Here is a 21,215-nt window from a genome sequence, read left to right on the forward strand (position 1 = left end):
AGGTTTAGAATAGTTGTAATGTTACTTTTGTATTTTGGTTTAAGTTTGTATAAATTTACAATATCCTGGGTAGGTATGTAAAACATTAAAACATAGTCGGTTTGTATCCAATCTTTTGTAATGACTTTATCAATGTAAAATATTATTTTATAAACATGCATGTAGCATGTTTTGGTGTAACTATATTATCAAGTATGAAAGTTTGGGTCTTTCAGAAATATGAAAGTATAGAAAGGGGTTCTTTCAAATTCTAGACCTTTTCCCCTCTTAGTGCCCCAAGGCATTTGGAAAATTTAGAAAGGATAAATATTATAGCACATGAAATCGATCTTGTACCCAAAGCAAATGGGACACGATTTATAAGGACATGATACTAGACCAGTCTTTTGCTATAATATTTCTATTTCTATTTGCCAAGTTCTCATAATTCAAATTATGAAAAGGGATGCCGTAATCATAATCGAATTTTAGAACGCAAATAATGGACCCATATGTAGAATTTCCTTATGTTGAACCATTTCAACATGAAATTCATATATATATATATATATATATATATATATATATATCCTTGACTAAATATGATTAAAACCTTAATCTAAGCTTTTAGAATTGAAGTGAAGTATAATTTTCTCTCCCTTAATTATAGCAAAACAACTTTTTCCCGATTGAAACCTTTTGTTTTCTATAATTAACATTGCTAACTTGCAACACTTATTATAATTATCATGCTCCCACTTGCATGATGATTATCAGCATGAAGCTTATGCTCCCACTAGCTTTGACATGTACTTAGAAATCTGCTGAACTTCTAGAAATCAATACTTTATTGACCTTCTTACCAAAGTTCATATTTTTGATACGAGATGTTTTGATAAAACTTTATCAAAATCATACACCTTTCCTTAGATAGCACACATGTGTGTCTAAACAATTTCAGAACTATGAAAAGGGATGCCGTAATCATAGTCTCAATTGTTTAGACCTTTGTCATTTCTCACAAGTCCATGTTAGTGTGCCGGTTAACCACACACGCTCCACTAACGACTTTGAGAATGCAAATATCATAATTGCTATCTACTTAAATTCTACTCATTGAAAGCATTTCCTCACCATCATTTTTCATGAATCGGAGAGAAACCTTATGACACTTAGATTTTATGGTGTATGTGTTCCTATCCATGTGAATTTGTCAAAACCATAATCACAAGACAAGGTTAGTGACAAATCCAAACTCTTATGGATTGAACTTGTGCAATATTAACTTCTGGCCACCTGGCACTTCAAGGGCCTGCCATTGCTTCCAAGTTGTTATGCAACCAGTTGAGAACTCTCAGAACTCATATGCAAAGCCAACTTTAGCTGGAATGGGCACAGAAATAGGAATATGTAAACACGATAGGTTATAAACCTCAAGTCGTGTGCTAGTGATAAACTATAGGTTTTTCCTTCTTGATTAGATCTGGAAGTTTTCCAAGATCTTTAAGACTCCCACTGTCCTCTTGACATATAAGACTCACTTGCCAAATATTCAAGAGATAGTGCGGATTCTTTATCAAGACAAACACTTCACACAATTGGCCTAAGTTGGTCTTTGTTTTATCCAAAACATCACAACTTACCAATTTCAAATGTACAAGAGTAGGACACTTTTACTCTTACATTTGAAAAGTGTTATAACCTTTCTTTAAGATATGTCACTCAAGTTACAATCTTGGAGTATGACTCTAAGACTTGTTTTGGAGCGAAGTGTGACTCATCTTCTTGATTTAACCACTTCAAAAATTCATGATTCCTCTTCTTAGTATAAGAATGGACTAAGATGTCCTTAGAGAACCAATTGTGATATGGTTTCTTAATCATTAAGATGATCATTAAACATGATACTAAAGTACTCTCCCATCTTTTCAGATTTGAGAAACTTTTATCCTTCTGCCTAATTTGATTCTTCTCATTCGTCCTGCCATACATCGAAACTTTTCCAATGTTTCAGAATTATACTTAAACTTGTAAGTATAACCATATTTACTAAACCTTAGTAAATCATGATGAATAATCTTATCGATCTTTTGTGGTGGACTTGACCAGTGCACAAGAATGTGTACTTGATCCCTTAGTCCCTCACTTGACTCACATATACATGTGAACAAGGAATTAGTCTTAATTTTCCAAAGCTGAAAGTTTTCATTCATCATATTATATAACTTGCATGATTCCAAGTTTCGATCCAATTGAACCTTGGTTGATGAGAATCTTTCCTTATTTGGTAAATTTAGACACTACCACAAATGAAAGAATCAAATTCATATTTCCATTATTGCTAGAAACATATAAACGTCAATTTTCCATAAAAGCCATTGCAAGGAGATATAAACTAAAATAAAATAAAAAAAAATTATTTATTTATAAAATGCGGAAAAAACGTTTCCTTACAATGCAGCTTTAAATGAAAACTATGCTATTACATATTTCCTAGCAATCTATCATAACTCTCTATGTAGTAGCTCAAGAATCCGATCTTCGAACCATGCGATTGAAATCCATCTTCGCGATAAGATTCATCATACTCTTTCTTTAAGTTTCCTTCCCTTTGCTTGATCCTACCAAACACCAAAACGTAATCGAGTCACATTTTGTATTAAGAATCATCAATAAGGAACTTAACAGAGTTAGATAGTGGACTTACCTAAAGTAGAGTCAAATCCTTCTGACTAGACCTTCTCTCAGATCATATAGGTAGTTAAGGCTGCTTCGCAAGCAATGCCCCTTCCTTTTTGGCAATAGAACCATATGGACCCTTTGGGAATGGTACATAGGACTATCTCAAACTTAGCCTTTCTCTTTACCATTTGGTCAACCGAGTTGACTATGGCCAATCCCTTTCCATTGGGAAGAGAAAGCTTTCTGGATTTCCAATGTCATCAATTTGTCAATGTCCATTGAAGTTTGGGAAGTTGATCTACTAATCAAATTTGCTTTACCAGGGCTCCAAATCATTTCTGATTCAGTAGCACCAAGCAAATAGATAAGATCATTAAGGGTCATGTCATAGTCTTTTACATAGTAGTCCCAAATGACACTCACTATGTGACTTAGAAAGTGATTGAACAACCAACTTTCTTAAGACTTTGACACCCAACTCTCCCGGCTTGTCCATATGTGACTTCATCTCCAAGATGTGATCACACTTAGACATTTCTTGCCAATAGGGTTTGAGTGACCTTGAACTTGTGGGTTAGGGAGAATAATTGTAGGAGGTGGAGGAATTGAAGTATGATTTCCATGATCCAGTCACGGGACATCATTTTCATTAGGAAAGCTTATTCCAAGAGTTTTTTGGGAAGATCATAATTGTCTGAACCAGACATCTTTTTGGAGATATTCAAGATAGTTGATTTAAGTCTTTAATATAACACCCAATATGAAATATTAAGGCTAAGACCCAACACAATATTTTATAACTTGGAAGAGGGATGACGTAATCCAAGCTATAAAATATTTGAAGGTAGGTGAATGACGATTCACCAATTTCCACCATGAAAAACGAAATAAATTATTAGGTTTTAATTGGATTTGAAACTCCTAGATCTTTTGAGATTCATTGAACTTTCAATGGAATGTTTCAATCTCGAGTGTGCCCTTCAGGTTTTGTGACTGTGATGCCGAGGATCACAAAACAAGGTGTGAAGTAACCATGCAAATTACTTGGTACCCTTAATGTTTACCCCTCAATCGATGTGCCGGTTAACCACACGCACTCCATCGATACTATGATAAACATTAAGTTACCCTTTTCCTACCTTGTTAAGTCTAGCTAGTGTGCCGGTTAACCACACGTGCTCCACTAACCGACTTAAGCAAAGTGCAAAGTGTAATTTCATGGGTAGCACCTTATTCACATTTTTCCTAAAGTAACTAAGATTGGGAATTATAAAAAAAGTTTAGTTACTTTATTTTATTCATCATACTTTTAAATGAGAATTATAGTCCTTGTTCTACCTTTTCGGCTAACAACCCTCCAGCGATCAAGGAAGCGGTGGGTGAGAGTGGACACCCATTAAGTTGCCATTTTATAGGCAACAACCTTATACCCCCCTTATAGACCGGCTTCGTGAATGAGGCCTACTAATGGTAATACGACTTTGTTCTTATACATATATAAATATTATTAAACTTATAATATTATAAAGTATAAGGGTTGAATTTTAACTTTTAAAATTCTAGGGGTTGGAACTAAAGTTTTTAATATGACTTTACATGTTCCAAAACTTGAGGGCAAGTTTTGTAAACTTTCAAAACTTTTCATTTCTCATAACTTATGAGTTAATGGTTATTAAAAATGAAGACTCTTCATTTTTTGTAACCTATGTGTTCTTTTAATGGTTATTTATAAATTTGACGTTTGGGTATCCATAACTTAAAAACTAGTTATGGACTCCATTAAAACACATAAAGATCAAGAATTAATCTAATCAATTATTAGCACATAATTTCTATGATCTTATAAACTCATATGTATATGAATGTTCATGTCAAAAATTTCAAGAATCGTAAAAACATATACAAAGCATGAAATTTTGATACGAGCTTTTGAACAAAACTTCGATTTTCAAGGTTTTTTTTTTTGCATCAAGTATCAAATAAACAAACCAGGCTCGGATACCACTGATGGGTTTTTAGCATTCTAACACTCCTATGGTGTACATGCAACCCTAGAAACCTTGGATCTATGTTTGACTAAGATACATGCAAATAATTATTTTTCCAAGGCTCTTAACCTAACTAGCATGGCATGGGATACTTGAATCAAATAAAGCTAGTAGAGTTACTTACCTTTTAGTAGTGATTGATTGCTTGGAGTTTGAGAGCCTAGCACCAATAATGTGGATGCCTCAAATGGAAATCACAAAGCACCACAAACTTGGAAACCTTGAGAGAATAGCTTCACTCTTCTTGAAATCGGCCCACTTATTCTCACACAAAAACTAGTGCAATTTCTAGAACCAAAGCCTCCTTTATATAGTGTGGTGGATTAGGGTTACATCCATGTAAACCCTTATACCCATGTCTTTTCATTTCCATGAGATCCATGGGTTAAAGCTCCATGGATTATCCATGGACTTTCCTTGCAAGCCTAGCCCATTCCAAATAAGCATTAGCCCACACTATATAAATACACAAGCCCATATTTAATTAGTCATACTTTTGATCACTAAATTAATTCTAAATTAATTATAGATCAGTACTAATTAAATAATATGATTTTATATTAATATATTAGAACTTATAATATATTAATAAATCATAACTTATACTATTCTCAAAAGATTATCCATAAATTGTTCAGGTGAAGTGCAACCCAAATGGTCGATGTCGGGTCGGGTCAAGTACATACCAAATATAGTTATGAACTTAGACACTATATCCAACACTCATGTCCAACCTAGTTCCCAGAGAGTTTTGTAAAGACTGCCAGAAACGAGAGGTGAATCTACTATCTCGGTCTGAAATAATAGATATTGGCACACGATGCAGTCTAACAATATCTTTGAGGTAAGTTCTGGTTAGCTTTTCCATCTTGTCAGTTTCTTTTATTGGCAAGAAGTGTGCGGATTTGGTTAATCTATCGGCGATTACCCAAATAGTATCATAACCACCCGTTGTCTTGGGTAACTTAGTTATGAAATCCATTGTAATCCGCTCCCACTTCCATTCAGGGATTTCAGGTTGTTGTAATAAACCTGAAGGTTTCTAGTACTCTACCTTAATTGAACACATCAACTTAGTTCTAACCGGTCCCGGTACATGGGTCAACACAAAATCATCGAGGGCCCAGATATCGCTTCTAATCCAAGAAGGAACAGATAAACTTTGACTCATATGCTTGTTCTACTACTTGTTGAATTACACACAAAGGCACGTTTTATAACATTGAGTTACCAATGCGTTTCCGTACAATCAATGCATAACCAACTCATAGGCAACAAGTCATATCTCTAGGTTTGAAGACTTATATGATATTACCGTCTCACGATCACTCGAGATGAATTCCATGAAGTGATACCAGTGAGCGTGGGTTGAATCCAATACTCAGAACTTATGAGCACTCATGAGTGTTGTAGCACCACTTTGTTCAACATCTTGGACCTCTACAAGCCAACCCATGACAGTCTTGATTCATATCTACTTCCAACATATGAATGACTGTGGATGGTTTGAATAACTTAATCATTCAGGAAGAGTGACTTAGTTATTCTGGAAGTCAAAACATGCAAAGTGAAACACAAGAATAAATGAATCAAATATGGTATCAAACCCTATGAATATAAATAGACCACTTTTATTTATCACCATACTGATTACTCATTATTCATTATTTCGGTTTTAAACTATCAACTTTATACTTGAATTAAAACAATAGTTGTCCCATGCTCCAAGCATGTACACTATGGTTTTTTTTCTTTTTCTAAACACTAGTCATGCCATACGCCAAGTATGCACACTATGTTTTTACAAACATTAGTTATGCCATACACCAAGTATGCACACTAAGTTTGTCTATGATCTTTATTCTGTGAAATAGTTAGATTGAACATAATTCCAATGATACTCATTTCACAATCCAAATCCTTACCGCAAATGCAAGAATTTCAAATTCCTGCCATTTACCTAAATCTGTTAGATTCTAAACTTATATGCATTGGTCCTCTTGTAATGATTTTGCACAAAGTCACAAAGACTTGTCAACAGACATTATAGAGTATTCCAATGCAGATCAACTCCATGGAATCGAAGTCTCATATTCAAAGTTCATTGCCTTTGAACATTCTTCTTGCATTAAGTTTCCTAATCTTACACAGATTTAATGATAAACTTCCACCTATGGGAACATTTCCATATTCCCCTTTTGACTATTACTCCTGAACAAGAGTTGCCTCTTTTCAGAATATGTCAATATTGTCCTTCTCGAATTAACACTACACTTCCAACTGTCCCTGAGCAACCAATCTTTGGTAAACCTTAGATTTTCCTCGACAATTGCTTAATTACTTTAGTCATATCCAATTCTAGACCTTTTCCCCTCTTAGTGCCCCAAGGCATTTGGAAAACTTAGAAAGGATAAATATTATAGCACATGAAATCGATCTTGTACCCAAAGCAAATGGGACACGATTTATAAGGACATGATACAAGACCAGTCTTTTGCTATAATATTTCTATTTCTATTTGCCAAGTTCTCATAATTCAGATTATTAAAAGGGATGTCGTAATCATAATCGAATTTTAGAACGCAAATAATGAACCCATATGTAGAATTTCCTTATGTTGAACCATTTCAACATGAAATTCATATATATATATATATATATATATATATATATATATATATATATATATATATATATATATATATATATATATATATATCCTTGACTAAATATGATTAAAACCTCAATCTAAGCTTTTAGAATTTAAGTGAAATATAATTTCCTCTCCCTTAATTATAGCAAAACAACTTTTTCCCGATTGAAACCTTTTGTTTTCTATAATTAACATTGCTAACTTGCAACACTTATTATAATTATCATGCTCCCACTTGCATGATGATTATCAGCATGAAGCTATGCTCCCACTAGCTTTGACATGTACTCAGAAATCTGCTGAACTTCTAGAAATCAATACTTTATTGACCTTCTTACCAAAGTTCATATTTCTGATACGAGATGCTTTGATAAAACTTTATCAAAATCATACACCTTTCCTTAGATAGCACACATGTGTGTCTAAACAATTTCAGAACTATGAAAAGGGATGTCGTAATCATAGTCTCAATTGTTTAGACCTTTGCCATTTCTCACAAATCCATGTTAGTGTGTCGGTTAACCACACACGCTCCACTAACGACTTTGAGAATGCAAATATCACAATTGCTATCTACTTAAAATCTACTTTAGTGAAAGCGTTTCCTCACCATCATTTTCATGAATCGGAGAGAAACCTTATGACACTTATATTTTCTGGTGTATGTGTTCCTATCAAGGTGAATTTGTCAAAGTCATAATCACAAGACAAGGTTAGTGACAAATCCAAACTCATATGGATCGAACTTGTGCAGTCTTAACTTCTTGCCACCTGGCAGCACAAGGGTCTGTCATTGCTTCCAAGCTGTTATGCAACCAATTGAGAACTCTCAGAACTCATATGCAAAGCCAACTTTCGCTGGAATGGTCACAGAAGTAGGAATATGTCAACACGATAGGTTATAAACCTCAAGTCGTGAGCTAGTAAGAAACTACAGGTTTTTACTCTTGATTAGATCTAGAAGCTTTTTCAAGATCTTTAAGACTCCCACTGTCCTCTTGACATATAAGACTCACCTATCAAATATTCAAGAGATAGTAGGGATTCTTTATCAAGATAAACACTTCACACAATTGGCCTTAGTTGGTCTTTGTTTTATCCAAAACATCACAACTTACCGATTTCAAATGTACAAGAGTAGGATACATTTTACTCTTACATTTGATAAGTGTTATAAACCTTTCTTTAAGATATGTCACCCAAGTTACAATCTTGGAGTATGACTCTAAGACTTGTTTTGGAACGATGTATGACTCATCTTCTTGATTTAACCACTTCAACAATTCTTGATTCCTCTTCTCAGCCATAAGAATTCACTAAGATGTCCTTAGAGGACCAATTGTGATATGGTTTCTTAATCATTAAGATGATCACTAAACATGATACTAAAGTACTCTCCCATCTTTTCAGATTTGAGAAACTTTTATCCTTCTGCCTAATTTGATTCTTCTTATTCGTCCTGCAAAACATTGAAAATTTTCCAAAGTTTTAGAATTATACTTAAACTGGTAAGTATAACCATATTTACTCAACTTTAGTAAATCATGACGAATAGTCTTATCGATCTTTTGTGGTGGACTTGACCAGTGCACAAGAATGTGTACTGGATCCCTTAGTCCTTCACATGACTCACATATAATGAATTAGTCTTAATTTTCCAAATATGAAAATTCTCATTCATCATACTATATAACTTGCATGATTCCAAGTTTCGGTCCAATTGAAACTTGGTTGATGAGAATATTCTTTATTTGGTAAATTTAGACACTGCCACAAATGATAGAATCAAATTCACATTTCCATTATTGCTAGAACCATACAAACATCAATTTTTCATAAAATGCCATTGCAAGGAGATATAATAAAATAAAACAAGATTTTATTTATTTATAAATGCGGAAAAAAACTTTTTCCTTACAATGCAACTTTAAATGAAAACTATGCTATTACATATTTTCTAGCAATCTATCATAACTCCTAAGTAGTAGCTCAAGAATCCGATCTTCGAACCATGCGATTGAAATCCATCTTCGCGATCAGATTCAGCATACTCTTTCTTTAAGTGTCCTTCCCTTTGCTTGATTTTGCCAAACACCAAAATGTAATCGAGTCACATTTTGTATTAAGAATCATCAATAAGGAACTTAACAGAGTTAGATAGGGGACTTACCTAAAGCATAATCAAACTTTCTGACTAGACCTTCCCTCAGATCTTTCAGGTAGTTAGGACAGCTTTGCAACCAATGCCCCTTCCTTTTTGGCAATAGAACCATATGGACCCTTTGGGAATGGTACACAGGACTATCTCAGACTTAGCCTTTCTCTCTACCATCTGGTCAACCGAGTTGACTATGGCCGATCCCTTTCCATTGGGAAGAGAAAGCTTTCTGGATTTCCAATGTCACCAATTTGTCAATGTCCATGGTAGTTTGGGAAGTTGATCTACTAATCAACTTTGCTTTACCAGAGCTCCAAATCCTTTCTGATTCAGCAGCACCAAGCAAATAGATAAGATCATTAAGGGGCATGTCATAGTGTTTTTTCATAGTAGTCCCAAAGGACAATCACTATGTGACTTAGAAAGTGATTGACCAACCAACTTTCTCAAGAGTTTGACACCCAACTCTCCCGGCTTGTCAATATGTGACTTCATCTCCAAGATGTGATCACACATAGACCTTGCTTGCCAATAGAACTTGAGTGAACTTGAAGTTGTGGGATAGGGAGAATAATTGGAGGAGGTGGAGGAATTGAAGTATGATTTCCATGATCTAGTCACGGGAGATCATCTTCATTAGGAAAGGCTATTCCAAGAGTTTTGGGAAGATCATAATTGTCTGAACCAGACATCTTTTTGGAGATATTCAAGATAGTTGATTTAAAGTCCTTAATATAACACCCAATATGAAATATTAAGGCTAGGACCCAACACAATATTTTATAACTTGGAAGAGGGATGACGTAATCCAAGCTATAAAATATTTGAAGGTAGGTGAGTGACAATTCACCAATTTCCACCATGAAAAACGAAATAAATTATTAGGTTTTAATTGGATTTGAAACTCCTAGATCTTTTGAGATTCATTGAACTTTCAATGGCATGTTTCAATCTCGAGTGTGCCCTTCAGGTTTTGTGACTGTGATGCCGAGGATCACAAAACAAGGTGTGAAGTAACCATGCAAATTACTTGGTACCCTTAATGTTTACCCCTCAATCGATGTGTCGGTTAACCACACACGCTCCATCGATATTATGATAAACATTAAGTTACCCTTTGCCAACCTTGTTAAGTCTAGCTAGTGTGCCGCTTAACCACACGCGCTCCACTAACCGACTTAAGCAAAGTGCAAAGTGTAATTTCATGGGTTAGCACCTTATTCACATTTTTCCTAAAGTAACTAAGATTGGGAATTATAAAAAAAGTTTAGTTACTTTATTTTATTCATTATACTTTTAAATGAGAATTATAGTCCTTGTCCTACCTTTTCGGCTAACGACCCTCAAGGAAGCGGTGGGTGAGAGTGGACACCCATTATGTTGTCATTTTATAGGCAACAACCTTATACCCCCCTTATAGACCGGCTTCGTGAATGAGACCTACTAATGGTAAGACGACTTTGTTCTTATACATATATAAATATTATTAAACTTATAATATTATAAAGTATAAGGGTTGAATTTTAACTTCTAAATTCTAGGGGTTGGAACTAAAGTTTTTAATATGACTTTACATGTTCCAAAACTTGAGGGCAAGTTTTGTAAACTTTCAAAACTTTTCATTTCTCATAACTTATGAGTTAATGGTTATTAAAAATGAAGACTCTTCATTTTTTGTAACCTATGTGTTCTTTTAATGGTTATTTATAAATGTGACTTTTGGTTATCCATAACTTAAGAACTAGTTATGGACTCCATTAAAACACATAAAGATCAAGAATTAATCTAATCAATTATTAGCACATAATTTCTATGATCTTCTAAACTCATATGTATATGAATGTTCATATCAAAAATTTCAAGAGCATAAATAAACCACATAAAAAAAACTTAAAATTTTGATAATAAACATTTATTTGGATGAGAATAAACATTACCATTACATCAAAATCAAGTTTTATGAACAAAAAAAAAACTTTGTGGTAATAATTCTAATCCAAAACAGGCCAAAAACGTTTTTCTTTGTTTTTTTTTTTACTAATAGCATCAAGTATCAAGAAAACAAATCAGGCTCTGATACCACTGTTGGATTTTTAGCATTCTAACACTCCTATGGTGTACATGCAACCCTAGAAACCTTGGATCTATGTTTGACTAAGATACATGCAAATAACTATTTTTCCAAGGTTCTCAACCTAACTAGCATGGCATGGGGTACTTGAATCAAATAAAGCTAGTAGAGTTACTTACCTTTTAGTAGTGGTGGATTGCTTGGAGTTTGAGAGCCTAGCACCAGTAATGTGGATGCCTCAAATGGAAATCACAAATCACCACAAACTTGGAAACTTGAGAGAATAGCAAAACCTCTTCTTGAAATCGGCCCTCTTAGTTCTCACACATAAACTAGTGTAATTTCTAGAACCAAAGCCTCCTTTATATAGTGTGGTGGATTAGGGTTACATCCATGTACCCCTATTACCCATGTCTTTTCATTTCCATGAGATCCATGGGTTAAAGCTCCATGGATTATCCATGGACTTTCCTTGCAAGCCTAGCCCATTCCAAATAAACATTAGCCCACACTATATAAATACACAAGCCCATATTTAATTAGTCATACTTTTGATCACTAAATTAATTCTAAATTAATTATAGATCAATACTAATTAAATAATATGATTTTATATATTAGAACTTATAATATATTAATAAATAATAGCTTATACTATTCTCAAAAGATCATCCAAATAATTGTTCGGGTGAAGTGCAACCCAAATGGACCATGCCGGGTCGGGTCAAGTACATACCAAATATAGTTATGGACTTAGACACTATATCCAACACAATCTTCGAGAAGAAACTCGCTCCTTGTAGTTGGTCGAAGAGGTCATCGATTCGAGGCAAAGGGTATCGGTTTTTTATGGTGAGTTTGTTTAATTCGCGGTAGTCAATGCACATACGGAACGATCTGTCCTTCTTCTTAACGAACAAAATCGGTGCTCCCCAAGGTGAGAAGTTTGGTCTAATGAAGCCTTTGCTCAATAGTTCGTTCAGTTGACTGGACAGTTCCTGCATCTCGGCTGGGGCTAGACGGTATGGCGATTTGGCTACGGGGGTAGCTCCGGGAATTAAGTCGATTCGGAATTCGACTTGTCGAGGAGGGGGCACTCCTGGAAGGTCTTCTGGGAATACATCGGGGAAATTGCAGACCTCCGGAATGTCCTTGATGTCTTTCATTCCTTGACCCTTATCTACAACGTGGGCTAGGAAGGTGTGGTACTCCTTGCGGAGATACTTTTGAGCCTTGATACAGGAGATGATCTGAAAGTTTGAGCTAGGTTTGTCACCATAAACAACGAGAGCTTCGCCACTTGGCAGATTAAGGCGAACGGCCTTTTCGTGACATAGGATTTTCGCATGGTGAGGGCATAACCAATCCATGCCAATGATAACGTCAAAACTTTTTATGGTGACCGGCATAAGGTCGATTTGGAAAGAGTGATTTTTTAAGGTGAGGGTACACCCGGTGTAAATATCATTAGTGTTCTCTGTTTTTCCGTTAGCCATTTCTATAGTGAATGTGTCTTTTAGTGTTTGTGGTGTTTCATTAAGCAAACGTTTAAATTGGTGGCTCGCGAAGCTTTTCTCCGCGCCACTATCGAAAAGAATGCATGCGTAGGTATTGTTGAGGGGAAACGTACCGGTAACCACAGTTGGATCTGCGACGGCTTCCTCATGACCTATCACCAGAACTCTGCCCACTTCGTCGGGGTTGGGGTTTCTTGCCTTCAGGCAGTTACGTTTGAGGTGTCCTACTTCTCCACATCCATAGCAGGTTCGGCTTGCTCCGGCGTTGGCAGCTTGTGCGTTCGGTTGGGCTGGAGTTCTACAGAATCGGGCGGTGTGCCCCTTTTTGTTACAATTGGTGCAATGCATTTCACGGCATGCACCGTTGTGGTGGTAGCTGCATTTGTTGCACTTGGGCAGGTTCCCGGCGTATTGCCTTATCGGAGTGGGGTTGGCAGTGGTTGTGGCGGCGTGCACTGCAACCACTTGTTGTTTCTTGGCAGGGTCTTGAGTAGGCTGGCCATTTTTCTTATTCCAGAATTTTCTTTTGTTGTTTCCCCCTTTTGCTTGCTCGGAGGTGGTCGTTACAGTGCCATGGCTGGCGTTATGGTCGATGAGTTGATGTGCCAGTTCCTTGGCACTATCGAAGGTAATTGGCTTTGAGGCCAATACGTGTCCTTGGAGTTGTTGAGATAATCCCCATACGTATCTTTCCACCTTCTTGCTTTCAGTAGGAACCATCCCGGGACACAGCATGGCTAGATCGTTGAACCTTGAGGTGTACGACAGGATGTCAGAGCCTGTCATTTCAAGACCCCAAAATTCTTCTTCCAGCTTATGTATCTCACCCCTGGGGCAGTACTCCTTCATTAACATGGTTTTTAGATCTTCCCATGTTATCGCATTAGCCACCGGGAGCGTTAGTGCCTTGACGTGACCCTTCCACCAGGTGAGGGCTCTTTCGGAGAATGTGCATGAAGCAAATTTGACCTTGCTTGCTTCAGGGCATGCGCATATTTCGAAAATGGTCTCGGTTTTCTCGAACCATTGTAGCAACGCTATGACAACTCCGCTTCCGTTGAAGGTTTTGGGCTTGGCGTTAGTAAAGTCTTTGTAGGTACACTCTCTCGAGCGTCCCTGGTCGTCCCCGTTATTAGAATTCGAGGCACCACTGCCTGCACCTCCTGAATTACTGGGGTTGATTTGGGCTATCACGGTTGCCACTGCGGCCGCCACCGCAGCCTGGAACATGGCTGGGTCGAAATGAGGAGGTGGTGGTGTAGTCTCAGCTGCGTCGCCGCATCTAGGATTTCTACGAGGTGGCATTTTCTGCCATAATCAAGAATGAAAAGACAATAAGTCTTTGATACAAGTCAAGTGTTAAACTAAACATTATTAGTTTCTTTATATGCATCATGATTCCGACTTGTAAGAATGTTGTAAGAATTCATTCATACTAGAAGTCTATAAACAATGAAATATAGACTTTATGAATTTCGATAGTATTGATTCTCATGAAATGTCTGTGATAGTATCCATACCGGGTCCAACCAACAATCACTTGATGTATAATATTTACATGTAATTAAGATTAAATAAACTTTCGAATCTAATGGGTCTGCCCTGGGCCCACAACCAAACAAGGAACAAGATCCAAGGCGGAACCACCATTTCTAGGTCGACATGGTCTCAATTACATATAACTTTGATTTATACCTCGGGCGATCATAGGTTGGTCACCAATAAATTTTTATCTGAAAATAGTTCATGTTATGAATTTGATGTAGTGTTCCCAATAAAACAATTAGCGTGTCAATATCATTGATATAACTTAGTATACAATACTTGGGAAAATTTGACCCTACCAGGGGTCTATGCTACATCAATGTACGGAAAAATTTTGACCGCCTAACTGATCCCGGAAGTGAAAACATTTAAATTGCGAGATCGGACATAAAATACTAGAAAATGATAGCAATATTTATCCGCAAACTAGGTTAAACTAAAGCGAGCAGTGCAAACACTACTTGCGGTGGTTGAAGCTCTGAGGATCACGAAGTTCCTCATTTCAGCTCGGGATTCCGCCGCTTGGCGCTCTGCTTCGGCCAAGCGTCTTTCAAAAGTGGCTCGGTGTTTTCGGAGTTCTTGCACTTCGGCTCGGGTCGCGGCTATTTCCCGTCGAAGAAGCTCGGTGCGGTCTCGAGTTCGATCGTATTCATCGTCCAAACGGCGAATGCGAACGGAGTTGACTTGGCTGGTGGCACCAACTTCCATGAGGTGTCGGGTGTTAACTCTTGTTTGCTCTTCGTGGCGTGTGACACGGTGAACTATGACAGGGAGGGCTCGGTCGGCTGACCCTCCTCTGCTGAGATCGTAGAAACCTCGTTGCATGCCATAGGGAGGTCGTTGACCTTGCTCTCGGCTCCATCGATGTATATTTTCAGCCCATTAGGGCATCGGGCCCTGGAAGTGTTGCGGAGGAATAGGGACAGGGTGTGGATTGTAAACTTCGGGTTCGGAGTCGGTTCCATCTGAGTCTTCTTCCTCTTCACCGTCTACGGATTCTTCCTCTTCCATGGGTTCCTCATCCTCCATGGCTTCTTCTTCGGGTTCTTCCTCTGGGTCTTCCTCAATCCAACCGGCATTCCCTTGGTTGGGAAAGTAGGGATCACCCGGCAAATGAAATCATGCCATCGTACCTGTGCGAGAATAGGGATAAGGAGGAATGTCGCGAGAAACTTTGGGAACAAGAAGTTATTTGTCGAAGTTGTGATTACGACTTTTTGTGTTAAAATACTCCTATAGTATTTTTAAGTTTGATTCTTGAAATCTTTGGTAAGTTGCAGACTTGTTGCTCACCATGATCCTTCTTCGGCATACATTGGTCCTACCTTGGCTAAATATAGTTGATCAGGCTATATTCATCCAAGATCTGACTACATACCCCGAAGCTGGACCATGGTGTCCAACTTGTCTTAATACTTTTATGATACTGAATTGATGAGTGCGGTTGTATGTGTACTTTTTATAAAAATACAAATTTTTATTTTTAAAAGTATTTTTGAAAAGGTACGTCAGAGAATTTGTCCCGTTGTGTTTATAGTTTGTATATCTTATGCGGTTCGATATACTTAGTTCACTATAAACAAAGCTCTGATACCAATCTGTCACACCCCCAAACCAGAACGGCGGAAACGTTCGGGGGCGGATGACGTCATGCTCAGTATCATAACCATAGTGAAGAAAGTAAAACACAACCATCATAGATATAATTTAAAAAGATTACATTGTTTCCAAAATACATGTTCCAAAAATACATGTTTCCAATTAAATTACATATGATGATAAAATGTAGCAAAAGAATCTACGCCTTAGCGTCTTGACTTTAGAAATCTTGCGATTACCTGTATTACTGATTACCTGAGAATACAAGTTGTTTTGAAAAGAGAGTATCAGCATAAAGCTGGTGAGTTCATAAGTATTTTATAAAGAAAATGAATGTTGTTTCATTAACGTTTGTTACAAGTTTGTTTCCAGAAAATCCAATATTTTCTAAAAGATTTGTTGTAAACTGAATTGAAACAAGGCTTAGTATGTGTAAGTAAATCGGCATACTTATGTGTGTGTTTTATATTTAAATAAAACTCATTTGTATAAAGCCTTAGAATTTCCCTGAACTGTATGATGTGTTAATATTCCATGCGAGATGTTATAATCATACTAAAGACTAGATGGCCTTGAATGCGACGTTCTTCAGGCGTCGGAAAGTTATGACACTTGTCACCACAGACCTGCCGGTCTAGCTGTTGCAAGCAGCTCAGGTGCGGGTTTGTCAGACCCAGTATAGATCTATACACAACTATCACGTTCTCCCTCCCCCCCCCCCCCCCCGCGTGAAAACTGAAGAAAACTAGAAAATGTAGGGGTATGAACTCACCTTGAGTGATGACTTGAAGAGTGGAAGGTTGAAGTTAAAGAATATCAAGTCAAGAGCACTTGATGAACACGGGAAGACTTGGATGATCCTAAGAACGATTTTTGGTGTTAAGATATGAGTCAATGATCCAAGAGTGTTATGAAATTATGGAATAACACTTGAGTTTAGATGGAATACTTACCAAAAAGTGCAGTAGCAACTCAAGAACACTTGCACAAGGTGGTGGGAAGTAGAGAGAAAAAGAGGCTCCCTTGAAGGTTTGAGAAGTGTGTAAGTATTTGAAATGAGCAAGTAAGCCAAGAAATGCTCCAGGGATCTCTATATATATTGAAGGTTGCTGTAGCAACTTGTGAGTTTGAAGTGATGTGTGCCTTGCTTTGTGTGATGTGGATAAGGTTAGCTAATGAGATGATGACACATGGAGGCAAGTAGGCACACTTGACCCACTTGTGGGGTAGAATACTCCTCTTATTATAAAATGATGATTTTTAATTAAAAATCCTTGAAAAATAAATAAAATATAAGTTTTGGGGGTTAAAAATGGTAAAAATATGAATTTGGTGAAAAAAATCCCGTCAAAAACGGGCTTAGGAGGCGAAAGTAATCGAAAACCGGCATTAGGGACCGAACCTGCGAGGTTCGGCTCTTAGGAGTGTGAGAACCGAGAGGAAGGGAGAAGGAACCGAGAGAAGGAGGAAGGGGCCGAAGGTGCGAGGCTTCTCGGATGGGGGCCGAAGTTCGGTCCTCGCTGCTGGCTTCGGTCCGAGAAGGCTTCTGACAATTTCGCTTCTGACAATTTCGCTTCTGATATGTTCGGCTCCTAAGAGGGGTTTCGGCCCTATTTAGCTGTTTTTCGATATCTCCCCGTTTCAAGCGGTTTTTGGCCAAGTTAAGGGTCGGGATGACTATAAATAGTTGAGAGAGATTTTGAGAGAGATTTGGGAGAGATTTCACATACTTGGAGAGATTTCACATACTGAGAGAGATTTGGGAGAGATTTCACATACTTGGAGAGATTTGGGAGAGATTTCACATACTTTGAGAGATTTCACATTCTTGGAGAGATTTAGGAGAGATTTCACATACTTGGAGAGATTTGGGAGAGATTTCACATACTTTGAGAGGTTTGGGAGAGATTTCGCATACTGGGAGAGATTTCACATTCTTGGAGAGATTTAAGAGAGATTTCACATACTTGGAGCGATTTGGGAGAGATTTCACATACTTGGAGAGATTTGGGAGAGATTTCACATACTTGGAGAGATTTGGGAGAGATCTAACCTTAGCCATTATTATCGTATAATCTTGTAATGCAAGGTTCGTGAACCCCGTTATGCTTCGTTAATAATCGTTTTAAGTCCCCGAAAGGGTCCTTAGTCGTGTTTTGATGCGTTTAACTCCCTTTTTAGGGTTTTTACATTGTTAACACATAGATTCTTCGAGACACTTGAATTTTTGACATACAAATGCACATTTTTATACATAGAATAACTTTTTAACATACAAGTGCTAGTTAAGTTTGACCGGTTTGACTTGTTGACTTTGACTTGAATTTGGCGGTTGTCACAGAATCTTTGGTGGAGTGGTACGAGGCCGTACCCTTATAAGTAGCGGATTCCCAGTGTTCGGATGACATCTGGGGTGTAGTCGAGGTTAGTTCAAGGGCATGTACGAGGGAATTATGATCGGTTTTCAGTAGCCTTAGTAATTGTGCTAGCAAGAGCAATCGGGATTGCTGAGGGAAGGGAGAGTTGTTGCTGAGGTTTTGGTTAGACCATCCGTCCTTTGGACTTCAAAATCTATATATGATATCAGTTTAAGCATTTGGTGTAGCACCTGGTTCGTGGTATGTATTTTATTTAAGTAATTTTGCATTTTTGGCCTGGGACTCGGCGAGTTGAAGGCCCAACTAGCCGAGTAGAAGCGGGATGAGACGCGGGATTTAAGTGATGGACTCGTCGAGTCGGGTCCCGAACTTGACGAGTAGGCTCTGACTGGACAAAACCCTAATCTGAGGGTTTGCACCCTATTTAAACAACCTTATACAGCCTCCATCGTCCCTTTATGCTCCCAGAAACCCTCCATAGCAAACCCTAAGTGTTGTGGTGCAAGATCTAAGGCTTTTGAGTGATTTTTGTGGGTTTTGACCTCAAGGAAGGAGGAAGAGCGTAGAAGGATCAAGAGGAGACTGAAGGATTTGAGTTTGGTTCATCATTTGCAGTCTTTGAAAGGTATAAAGTCTGTACCTTGCTTGCTTGTTTGTTAGATCCCTTTTTGGGGAAGATTTAGGGCTTTTTAAGCCATATGAGGTAGCCAACCATGTTTGCAAACATGGTTGGGGGTCAAGACTTCGGATCTAAGTCTTGGGAGGGGTCACAAGGCAGATTTGGGTTGCTTTTGCACTCAAGGAAGGCCCCATGCAACATAAGAGCCATTTTAGAGCCTTTTAGGCTCAAAAGTCCCATGCATGCATGTAAAGTTCGAAACTTTACATGCTAGATCGAGCTTAGGGGCTTGGATCTATCTTTTGGTCAAAGGTTGTACATCAGAAATCGAGGATTTAGGGTGTGGACATTATCGACTCGGCGAGTCTGTTCTTGGGACTCGACGAGTCCAAGGCATAAAGTCCCATGTCTGTTGAGGGTCAAAAGAACTCAGTTGGGTGTTAGAAAAGTTGTAGAAGGTCCGAAGGAGTGACCCAAGGTATTGGACTTAGCCTTAGACCTGGAGTTCATGGGACTCGACGAGTGCTAGAACAGACTCGGCGAGTCCAAGGCAATCTCCTTATGGTTGAAGATGAACTCGACGAGTTGTTCATACAACTCGGCGAGTCAAGGTCAGAACTTGTTCATCAGATGAAGGTGAACTCGACGAGTTGTTCATACAACTCAACGAGTCGGATGAAGGTTCATTCGATGTTCATATCGAAGAGGAACTCGTCGATTCGTTGCTAAACTCGACGAGTAGAGTCGTGGATGAGGACAGTTGAAGAGATAGGGACTCGACGAGTTGGCGGCCCAACTCGGCGAGTCGGGTCAACTGGAAGTTGACTTTGACTTTGACTTGGACTTGGCCAGGGGTAAAAAGGTCATTTTACCCTAAGAATAGATTTCAGACTCTGATTAAGTGTTTTGTGGGGATTATAGCCGGAGGATTTCCGAAGCAGCAGCAGACAGAGATTTCCCGCACAGATTATCAGCAGCTACTCGTTCGAGGTGAGTTACCTTCCAGTAGTGGTGGGTCTACGGCCACAATGTCGGCCCACCAGTAGGAGTTGTATGTTGGATGATTGTGTTTGTGATATTCATCTAGGTTTGCTACTACCTGATATGTTATATGCTAGCATGATATGTATATGTGACAGTAGTAGAGTCCGGTTGTTAGGACCGGAGGGTAGGTCAGACACCCCAGATATGTCTGACAGTATGTGATGATATGATTATATGCTGGCATGATATGTTATACGTGATAGTGGTAGTAGGGAGGGAATAGTCCTCAAGTTCGGTTGTCAGGACCGAAGGGTAGGTCGGACACCCCAGAAACGTCTGACAGTATGTTTACGTTATGATATATGTGATAGTAGCAGTAGGGGTGAAATAGTCCCCGAGATTTGGTTGATAGGACCGAAGGGTAGGTCAGCACCCCAGAATGGCTTGACATGGGTAGGTCTGCACCCTAGAATGGCTTGACACGGGTAGGTCGGCACCCCAAAATGGCCGTACTGGGTAGGTCGGGCACCCCAGAATTGTCGGGCAGTATGAATGCGATATGTCTGTATGGTATGTGGTATGATGGGGGAACTCACTAAGCTTTGTGCTTACAGTTTTAGTTTTGGTTTCAGGTACCTCTTCGTCTAAGGGGAAGGAGCCGGCAGTGTAGCAGCGCATCACACACACACATGATTTCCGCATGGAGTTTTCTGGGATTGTACTCTGATTGATTTTACTTTGATATTATGATTTCAAACACATTGTTATAGTTTTGTTTGCAAATGATATGGCTTGGGAAATGTTTTGGTAAACTATGTTGAGAATTACTTTATTTTAAAAAAAATGGGCTTGGAAATTGGGATGTTACAAGTTGGTATCAGAGCCCTGGTTTAAGGGATTCGGACACACCCTCGGGAGTGTCTGGACTCAAACCGAGGGATTTAAAAGATTTTTACAAAGAAAATGGTTTTCTAAAATCTGA

Source organism: Lactuca virosa, chromosome 3 (assembly GCF_052849685.1).
Source record: "Lactuca virosa cultivar CGN04683 chromosome 3, Lactuca_virosa_CGN04683_v6, whole genome shotgun sequence".
Taxonomy (NCBI): domain Eukaryota; kingdom Viridiplantae; phylum Streptophyta; class Magnoliopsida; order Asterales; family Asteraceae; genus Lactuca; species Lactuca virosa.